This window comes from Phacochoerus africanus, chromosome 2, assembly GCF_016906955.1.
Source record: "Phacochoerus africanus isolate WHEZ1 chromosome 2, ROS_Pafr_v1, whole genome shotgun sequence".
Classification (NCBI taxonomy): Eukaryota; Metazoa; Chordata; class Mammalia; order Artiodactyla; family Suidae; genus Phacochoerus; species Phacochoerus africanus.
In genome coordinates this window covers 81,834,308-81,844,974 of record NC_062545.1, presented here as the reverse complement: position 1 = coordinate 81,844,974, position 10,667 = coordinate 81,834,308, and positions in this window count along the sequence as shown.

The following is a 10,667-nucleotide window of genomic DNA, read 5'->3' as shown; positions in this document are numbered from 1 at the left end:
AGGATCACTCAGGTAAGCTTCGAATTTTTATATATAACGAGATGTCTTATCAGTAGCTTGAAGAGACTTTAAATTGGGATTAACTCAGTTTTACAATATACCACCTACTGTATTAGCCAAAATAAATACCTTCTCTGAGCCTCAGTTTCCTTGTCCATAAGGCAAGGATTGTAATATCTTTATTATAAGTTTATATCCTCCCACAATGTATTTGGAGAATGGATTATATGGTTGTAAAGAGGTAACAACAGCAGCAAACATTTGGGAGCTTACTATGTGCTAGGCACTGTGTTAAAAGATTCCAAGTATTAACAGTTTAAATAAAGTGTGAAGAGTGCCAAGCACAATGCCTGGCATATAACTGGTAACCAATAAATGTTAATTTCCATTTACCTACCTCTCGCTTTTTTTTTTTTCTTTTTTAGGGCTGTGCTTGCAGCATATGAAAGTTCCCAAGCTAGGGATCAAATTGGAGCTACAGCTGCTGGCCTCACCACAGTCACAGCAATGTGGAATCCAAGCCACATCTCATGGCAATGCTGGATCCTTAACCCAATGAGGGAGGCCAGGGATCAAACCCACATCCTCATGGATACTACTTGGGTTTGTTACTGCTGAGCCACAATGGGAACTTGTCACTTTTCTCATTTAATTTACATCTAGGCAAGTAGTTACCCAGCTTAATATATCTCAAACTTAACTGCTCATTGTAAATGGCTGGGGAGCTTTGAAAAAAATCCTGATGCTTAGGCTCTACCTTAAACCAATTAAATTAGATTTTAAGGTGCAGACAGGTCTGAGAATCTTGGATAACCTCTCCTTGGTCTCCTCAGGTGAGGGAATACTCCTTGTTTTGTTAAATTTACTCAAAAATATATTTCCTTATAGCATTCAGCTGTTGCAAAGGACCTAGCAATATATATATGATGCCTCTCAGTGTTTTTGCTCCATATTTTGTCCCCTGAAGTCTTGTCTTGCAGAATGGAATTAGCCTTATTCCACGAAAGAGCTCTAAGTGCTTAAAGATTATCATTATATACTTCTGAATTCCCCCTCACTAACCTGGTTATACATCAATTCTTTCAATGTTCTTCATCTGTTCTGTACACTAATTAAATAAGATTTATTATGCCAGTGCTCTTCCTAAAGTCTGGTGCCCAAGACTGAACAAAATTACATCCAAATAACAGGAGATTCTGCCTTTCTTATAAATAGTATATTTCTTCAAATGGATCCTGGGAAAGCATTAGTTTTGAGGGCAGCAATATTGCCATTTTACTAAACCATGAAGTCTTAAAGTATTCAAGTGTTGCTGAGTTAGGCTTCACCATCTTACTACACTTTACTGAAGTTTGTATCCAACACTTAACCTGTATCTATATTAAATTTTATTCTGTTAAATTAAGCTAATTCTCCTACCCTATTTGCATTTGGAGGATTATTTCTAATGTGTAATTCTATTTTATGTCATTTGCAAATCTAGTCTGTAGCCAGGTCGTTTTTGAGATTTTGCCTCCGAGGACATCAGAATGACATAAGCATCTTTAAGACATGATCTTTCCATTAACTGTGGATCCACCTATTATAGTGTGTGTGTGTGTGTGTGTGTGTGTGTGTGTGTGTGTGGTTTAATTTTGATCTAGGGCATCAGCAAGCATATTTGACACCTCTTAAGGAACTAGGGAAAGTTACCCTCTCCAAGCTGAGGAATTAAAAAAGTGTGCCAATTCCTTTGAGATGCAGTCCATAATAGCAGAGAGCTTTGTCTTTCAAATTTCCTTGTCAAAAAAGAAAATGACTTGTTAGTTGTCTTTATTTACCTCTTTTGATCATTCTTTTTTTTGTCGGGGGAAAGGCAGTATTAATATTTTCTTACTACTTAATCTTTGAAATTAAAAAAATTAAAAGTTGGAGAAATATTGAAAATGATATATATCTTGGAGTTCCCGTCGTTGCGCAGTGGTTAACGAATCCAACTAGGAACCATGAGGTTGCGGGTTCGGTCCCTGCCCTTGCTCAGTGGGTTAATGATCCGGCGTTGCCGTGAGCTGTGGTGTAGGTTGCAGATGCGGCTCGGATCCCGCGTTGCTGTGGCTCTGGCGTAGGCTGGTGGCTACAGCCTCCGATTCAACCCCTAGCCTGGGAACCTCCATATGCTGCGGGAGCGACCCAAGAAATAGCAACAACAACAACAACAACAACAACAACAACAACAACAAAAGACAAAAGACAAAAAAAAGAGATATATATCTTGTTTTTTAAAATGGTATTGGTATATAATTGATTTATAATGTTATGTTTAATTTCTGCTATGCAGCAAAGTGACTCAGTTATATATATATCCTTTTTCTTATTCTTTTCCATCATGGTCTATCCCAAGAGATTGGATATAGTTCCTCCTGCTATATGGTAGGACCTCTTTGCTTATCCATTCTAACTGTAATAGTTTGCATCTATTACCCCAAACTTCTAGTTCATCCCGCTCCCTCCCTCATTCCCCCTCTGCCTTGGCAGCCACAAGTCTGTTCTCCATATCAGTGAGTCTGTTTCTGTTTTGTAGATAGGTTCATTTTGTGCCATATTTTAGATTCCACATGAAGTGACCTCATATGGTATTTGTCTTTCTCTTTCTGACTTCACATAGTTTGATAATCACTCGGTCCATCCATGTTGCTGGAAATAGTATTATTTTATTCTTTTTAATGGTTAACATTCCATTGTTGATATATACCACATCTTGATTCATTCATCTGTCAATGGACATTTAGGTTGCTTGCTTCCATGTCTTGGCTGTTGTAAATAGTACTGCTGTGAACACAGGGGTACATTTTTCTTTTCAAATTATAGTTTTGTCTTGGTTATATGCCCAGAAGTGGGATTGTTGGACCACATGGTACCTGTATTTTTAGTTTTTTGAGGAACTGCTATACTGTTCTCCATAGTGGTTACACCACTTTATATTCCCATCAATAGTGTGGGAGGGTTACCTTTTCTCCACACCCTCTCTAGCATTTATTATAGGCTCTTTAATGATGGCCATTCTTGCTGGTATGAGGTGGTACCTCACTGTAGTTTTGATTTGCGTTGCTCTAATAGCAATGTTGGGCATCTTTTCAGGTGCCTGTTGGCCATACATATGTCTTTGGAGAAATGTCTATTTAGTTCTACTTTTTTTTTTTTTGCTTTTTAGGGCTGCACCCACAGCATATGGAGGTTCCCAGGTTAGAGTCAAATTGGAGCTACAGCTGCTAGCCTATGCCACAGCCACAGCAACGCAGGATCCAAGCCATGTATGTGACCTACACCACAGCTCATGGCAGACTGGATCCTTAACCCACTGATTGATCCAGGGATTGAACCTACATCCTTATGGATGCTAGTCAGATTCATTAACTGCTGAGCCACGATGGGAAGTCCTACCCATTTTTTGATTGGGTTGTTTTTTGTTGTTATTGTTTTTATTGAATTATAGGAGCTGATAGTATATTTTGGGAATTAAGTTCTTGTCAGTCTCATAATTTGCAAATATTTTCTCCTATTTCATAGGTTGTCTTTGTTTATGGTTTTCTTTGCTCTGCTGAAGCTTATAGGTTTGATTATTTTTGTTTATTTTGTTTATTTTTGCTTTTATTTCTGTTTCCTTGGGAGACAGACCTAGAAAACATTGGTATGGTTGATGTCAGAGAATGTTTTGCCTATGTTCTCTTCTAGTTTTATGGTGTCTTATCTTATGTTTAAATCTTTAAGCCATTTTGAGTTTTTTTTTTGTGCATGGTGTGAGGGTGTGTTCTAGTTTCATTGATTTGTATGCAGCAGTCTAATTTTCCCCAAACTACTTATTGAAGAGACTCTTTTTCCGATAGTATATTCTTTTTGTCAAAGATTAACTGCCCGTAGGTGTGTGGGTTTTCCTTCTGGGCTCTCTATTCTATTCCGTTGATCCAGATGTCTATTTTTGTGCCAATACCACACTCTTTTGGATACTGTAGCTTTGTAGTATTGTCTGAAGTCTGGAAGGGTTATGCTTCCTGCTTAGTTCTTTTTCCTCAGAATTGCTTTGGCAATTCTGGGTCTTTTATGGTTCCATATAAATTTTAGGATTATTTTTTCTAGTGCTGTGAAAAATGTTATGGGTGTTTTGATAGGGATTGCATTAAATCTGTAGATTGCTTTGGGTATTAAGACCATTTTAACAGTGTTCTTCCAATCCAAGAGCATGAAATATCTTTCCATTTCTTTGAATCATCTTCGGTTTCCTTTAGTAATGTTCTGTAGTTCTTAGCATATAAATCTTTTACCTCCTTGGTCAGGTTTATTCCTAAGTATTTTTTTTATGTAATTAAAAAATTTTTAAATGTATTGTTTGCTTACATTCCCTTTCTGATATTTCATTGTTAGTGTATAGAAATACAACTGATTTCTGTGTTTTAATCTTCTATCTTGCCACCTTGGTGAATTCGTTTATCAGTTCTAGTAGTTTTTGTGTAGAGTCTTTAGAGTTTTCTATATATACAGCTAATTTTTAATATCATTAAAGAGAGATTTAAACTACAAACATGCACAAAGGCCTAATTGATAGACTTGAGCACTTTCCATCAAAGTAAACTACTTAAAATATTGTTCTATAATTGGAGACTGTAAGTAAGTAGGAAGTACATATTATCATGAAGAGTTATCAGCGATGGAGTGAGTTGTTTCATATAGCTTTAGATAAGACCCAGCATTGCCCCAGATTGACCATATATCTAGAAACTTATTTTGGGATTCATGTATTCCTTTACAAAGTTTTAGAAAAATGGATCTTCTTATTGAGGACTTCTGTATACATTTCTTGAGGCAGAGGTCCACCATGGAGCAAAGGTTGCCACTGCAAAATCAGCAACAGCTACTGAAAACATGATCCTGTGAGTTAATAACATACAGAGTATTAAACATATGTTGAAAACTCATGCCATAATTCTTTCAGTGACTGTGTTTTATAAAATTGTCCTAACTATTATCTTCAGAGTAATTAAAACTTTAACACCAAAGGCAAACTATTCAGATGATGATGATGATGATATATTTTTATCTTTTTATGACTGCATGCAGACACATGGAAGTTACTGGGCCAGGAATCGAATCAGAGCTGTAGCTGGGGCTATGCCACAACCATTGTAACACTGGATCTGAGCCGCATCTATGGCCTATGCCGCAGTTTATGGCAATGCCAGATTCTTAACCCACTGAGCCAGGTCAGGGATTGAACCCACATCCTCACAGAGACAATGTCTGGTCCTTAATTTGCTGAGCCACAGTGAGAAATCCCAGATTATTTTAAAGACTACTTCCTCCCTCTAGTGATCAGGAATGGGAACATCCACATCCACAAACATTTATACAACTGGTTCTCACTGTGTTTGTGTACCTCCCCCTAGAGGATGCTTAGCAAATTTGACCATTTATTTTGATTATTATAATGAATACTGACATTCATCAGGAGCATTAAGAACATGCTGCACCGTGAGGGAGGGCGGCTCATATAAAATAATTATCCATTGCTGAATGTTCATACAGATGAAAAACTTACTATTATTTAAGCCTAGAAGCTACCACTATCTAACATATGAAAACAAACATTTTTTGCAGTTTATACAATACATTTTTGAGAGCAACTTCATATTTCACGTACTTTAAAACATTGACTGTAAGATACATCATTACATCATTACCTAACACTGAGTGAAAATAATTGCCAATTAAACTGATGCAAAGCTTTTAAATACTTAGAATTTTTATTTTATCAGTAATCAACAGTTTGGAAAGGCAACCAATGGAATGGAATAAAATACCTGTAAACCATGTACCTTAAACAAAGTTAACCTACAAAAAATGTAAGGAACTATTTATTCTATAGGTCAGGTATATCGATCTAACTACATCATGCAATTTAATATATGCATTCCCAAGAATTTAAAAATTAAAACATTTTAAGAATTATTTTCTTTTACTTGCCCAGATTTCTGTAACTCCTGAAAGACAGGTGGAACTGCAGCCTATGCCTTGTGCCCTCCTGTAATAAGACTGGGTATATAAACACCAGTAACAAAATTAACAACAAAAAAGGACTTTTAACCTGATGCTAATCTAAGGCATGAGGTGAGGATCATGAATTCTTGTTTTTCCCTTAGTAACAGGGCACTTCCCCAATAAGTCACTACTTTGTGGGTGTGGGAAGGGGAACAGGAAGATGGGGGAAGATTTAACATTCAATTTGGATGGTCTTATTTCTAAGAAAGTGCCATCTCATTATATATGTTGTATAGGGTTGCAGAATAATATGATGAATGAGTATACAGGTTCAAGAGTCAGATTACCTGACTTCAGATTGTGGCTGTGTGACTTTGGATAAACGACTGAATTCCTCTTTGCTTCAGTACCTTCTGAGATAAAATCAAATGGAGATATAACATTACCATCTCACAGGGATGTTGTGAGGATTAAATGAGATAACACATTAAGTTTAGGTGTCAAGTATATAGAAGACACAAAATAAATGTAAGCTATGATGAATATATATATGGGGATTCCTTGGAGATAATATGCATTCATTTTCAGACCACTACAATGAGTATCTCAATAAAGCAAGTCATATTATATTTTTTGCTTCCCAGTGCACATAAAATTATGTTTACACTAAACTGTGGTCTATTAAGTATGCAATAGCATTAGGTCTAAAAAATGCACATACCTCATTTTAAAAATACTTTGTTGTTAAAAAAAATGTTACCTGTCATCTGAGCCTTCAAGGAGCTGTAATTTTTTTTGCTGGAAGAGGGTCTTCCCTTGATGTTAATAGCTGCTGACTGATCAGGATTAATAGCTGCTGAAGGCTGGGGTGGCCATGGCAATTTCTCAAAATGAGACAATAATGAAGTTTGCCATGAAGATTGACCCTTCTTTCATGAACAATTTCCCTGTACTATATAGGGTACTATATAGGATTTTACTTATAGTAGAGTGGTTTTCAAAATTGGAGTCAACCGTCACAGACTCTGCCACTGTTTTATCAAATAAGTTTATGTGATATTCTAAATCCTTTGTTGTCATTTCAACAGTCTTCATAGCATCTTCACCAGGATTAGTTGCATCTCAAGAAACCACTTTCTTTGCTCATTCATGAGAAGCACCTCCTCATCTATGAAAGTTTTATATTTATAACAAATATAATAATGAAAAAATATGAAATATTACAAGAATTACCAATATATGATAGACAAGAAGTGAGCAAATATTTGTTGGAAAAATGGCACCTATGGACTTGCTTGATGCAGGGTTGCCATAAACCTTCAATTTGTAAAAACTACAATATCTGTGAAGTGCAATAAATCAAAATGCAATAAAACAAGGTTACCTGTAATCAGAAACCATATAACTCAGAAAAAAAAAACCTTACTGTTCACAAGAGCAACAATAAGGGATATTTCAGAGTTTACTGTACTCTTTAGTAAAGTCATTCCTATTTGACTGCATCAATTTATATTTGAACTTCTGTTAAACTCCTTATCCCACAGCAAATCAAAATTAGCTCTTAGAGTCTCATAGCATTTTCTGTGGCTATTTTCCATAGAATCATAAGTTACTAATGCATCTTTTCCCGTGCAGTGAGTTTTATTGACAATTGCCAAGAGAAGAAGCTCTGTTCTATACAAAAATTTCTGTATTCTAATATGCAAAAATGTAAAATATGATTCATAGCTAAAATATTTGTATCTACCTTCCTCAAAATGAAATACCAGCATAGTTACATTATTATTCATTTTAGTAAAATCTTTTAAAATCATTTAAGTCAAATCATCAAGTTTCATCAAAATCTACAAGACTGTCACTGGGCTACTGTGTATATGCTATATATACCGTACACACACACACACACAGTATATATAAATTGATGCTAAAGAAGAAGCCACTATGCAGCCATTTTTGTCTAGCTGGGATGAAGAGACTGATCTGCATGTAATAACCAAGAAAGTTAAAGATAGATAAACAAGTACAAACTGCATGACAAAGGTAACAAGAGCTATAGAATGGTAAGGTGGTTAAGGAAGGTAATATCTAGGAGAGAGGAGTAGGTAATTTGCCAAATAATGTATGTCCAACCATGGGTGAGTTAACTTCTCTGTGCTTCCTGGGTAGAATTAATTCATGTAAAATGCCTAGCACAAACTATATGAGGTAAGCTTGAATGGAGCTTTAAAAGAATGGGCACACTGTAATAGTGGAAAATGATTCCATTGACAAGAATAATTAAAGCTAGGGACAGGAATGTTTCAAGTAGTGAAGATATAAATATTTTTTAAAATTTGGCATATACCATGTATCTCAGTGTTCACAGCAGCATTACTCACAATTGTCAAGATATGGAAGCAACCTAAGTGTCCATTAACAGATGAGTGGATAGAGATGTGGTACATATATAAAATGGAATATTACTCAGCTGTAAAAAGAAAATTTTGCCATTTGCAGCAACATGGATGGACTTGGAGGGCATTATGCTAAGTGAAATAAGCCAAACAGAGAAAGACAAATACTGTGTGATATCACTTATATGTGGAATATAAAAGTACAACAAACTAATGGATATAACAAAAAAGCAGACTCACAGATGTAGAGAACAAACTAGTGGGAGGAGGGACAACATGGGGTGGAGGAGTGGGAGGTACAACCTATGAGGTGTAAGACAGGCTACAAGGATGTAGTGTGCAACACAGGGAATATGGCCAATATTTTGTTATAACTAAATGTGGTATAACCTTTAAAACTTGTATTACACAGTAAAAAAATTGGTATCTACAACAAGAGAAAAATTCACAGGTAGTAGCCTTATGTTTCTAATTTTTTGTTGCAAATAACAAACTCTTTCCTATATGGCAAAGTTAACTTTCATTTAGCATTTCCTTCTCTGCCCCTTAGCTCATAACCCAAGACAATCCTTCAACAGTGCAAAGATTCTTTAGGAAAGATTCATAGTAGTGTCAAAGAATAACTCAAAAGTCACAAAATTGTAGCACACCGTTTCCTTGTTCATAAAGAGGTAAAACAGTAGATTGATTTCACCTCACAAAGGCTTTATTGAAAGAGGAAAGAAGGGAGAGAAAGATAATTATAGTCTTGGGAAGAGAGACTTGTTTGCACATCTAAAAAAATGAGATAATTGACTAGCTGGCAGCAGTCAATCTGGACAGTGTAGTTGAGAAGACTGACTAAGGGTACAAAAAATATCTTGTTTATGAAATCTTTGGAAAATCTTTGTGAGCTAGATAAACTATGAAGCTGCATGACAGGCTGTTTCTCTGTAATGCCTGCCTGTGTCTTTCCATCAGTACCTTGTTCTGGGCTGGACCAGTTCTGCACTACTGCCCTCACCAGAAGTCTCAATGTAACTGCTGATTTTCTTGAAACCCATTTCCCCTAAATCCTTACTTCTCACTGGACTCTCTTCTGAGTTCTTATTTGAAAGTGATCATAATCTGGGGTGCTTTGTAGTGGAGTCTCTATTACAAAGAAATATGATCATTTTTTCTAATATGAATTTAAGATGTTAAAAATAGGCAAAATTTAAGTTTTCCTTCTTTCTTGCATTTTCCTAAGCATTAACACCAGTATTTTCACACTTCAACGAACAAAACAGATAGTAGTGACATCACTATCAAATGAATCATGTGAACTAACCTGAATAAACATTTTTTTTCTTAAATAAATATATTAGCATTAATATTTTAAATGTTATTTAAAATATTTTAATTGAGACAACAGCTTCGGTGCTTGTAAACAGTTGATTATGGTTTCTGCCCTGCAGTGAATTATCACAGAAGAACATCTTGGCAAATATTTACTGGCTTCATGCCCACCATCATTATGAAGCAGGAACTCTCTTCAGTTTAAGATGATAACCTGAAGATAAGCAATATAAAGTATGTTTACTTTTAGAAATCAAAATCCCCCGAGATTAAGTTTCTTCCAAGTAATGCTTAAAGGCTGCATTCGTCCCCCTGCACATTGGTGGGTCACCTCTAAAAAAGGAAAATATATTTTGCTACTTAAATTAAAGGTGAAGAGTAAATATTGTCCAATTGCTTCGTAGGTGTTTGCCAAAGTACATAAACTTTAAGATCTCAACGCAAATTGAAATAATCTTTTATTATGTCTTGTTAGGAGGAAAGACAGTTCCCTTTTCACTGCTCCTAATTTTTAAAAATCATCACAACACAGCAAAAGTCAAAATCTGCTCATCTCAATTCCTTGGTAATAGCAATGAATCCGTATGTTAAAGAAGGCCTGTGAATTGCCAAATACACTATGCAAGAGAAACCCCTGTGAACTGACCTGAGAAGACTAAAGTTAACCTTTCTTAGGTCTTCGGTATTTTAAAAGACAATAGCTTAGATGCTAGACATTCATTCAGAGCCTTAGAAATCCACAGTAACACAGTTCTCACTTGCTTGAGTTTGGTCTGCATCCTTTTATGTAAGTCAGATCTTTTACAGACTGATGAAATGCGTAGTATTTTTTAACAGACAAAGGAATACCCTTGACAGTGCAGCATAATAAGAAGGCGCAGCGAATTGTCGCGCGATGTTAAAACGCTACAGCCCTGACGTCGCAGGTTGCCATAGCAGCATCCCTCC